Source organism: Bos javanicus, chromosome 22, assembly GCF_032452875.1.
Source record: "Bos javanicus breed banteng chromosome 22, ARS-OSU_banteng_1.0, whole genome shotgun sequence".
NCBI lineage: Eukaryota > Metazoa > Chordata > Mammalia > Artiodactyla > Bovidae > Bos > Bos javanicus.
In genome coordinates, this window is record NC_083889.1 from 57,634,041 (window position 1) to 57,634,678 (window position 638).

The following is a 638-nucleotide window of genomic DNA, read 5'->3' on the forward strand; positions in this document are numbered from 1 at the left end:
TTGATCCTTTCAAGGCTTTTTTTCTTATAATTCTAAAATTAAGGTGCAATTTATATATAGTAAAAAAAAAAATCACCAATTTAAGTATACACTTCCATGAGTTCTGACAAACGCATACAATCAGGGAACCTCTGCCATTATCGAGACATAAAGTAATTCCATCAGTGCCCCCTTCCAGAATTCCCTCCTGTCTTTTGTTGTCATCCCCTTCCAACCACTGATCTATTTTTTCTGTCCCTATAGTTTCAACAAGGGTTGTTTCTAAGACTAATTTATTCCCATTCCGACTGCCTGGCTTTCCTGGGGTCTCCGGGTCTTCTGATTGGTTAGAACTTGAGTAGCTCTCAATGGTCTGTTCACAGCGCCCTGGAATTTCTTTTTTGTTTGCTTTTTAATTTATTTATTTTAATTGGAGGCTAATTATTTTACAATATTGTAGTGCTTTTTGCCATACACTGACATGGATCAGCCATGGGTGTACATGTGTTCCCCATCCTGGAGTTCTTTACCTGGATTCATGAAGCCACGCCCTCAGCGTGTGCAGTTTAGCATTCTGTACAGATTCAAGGAAACCTCTATGCAGGCTCCTAGAGCCCTCTCTGCATAGCTAGCTCCCTTTGATAAGTCTGCACCCAAAT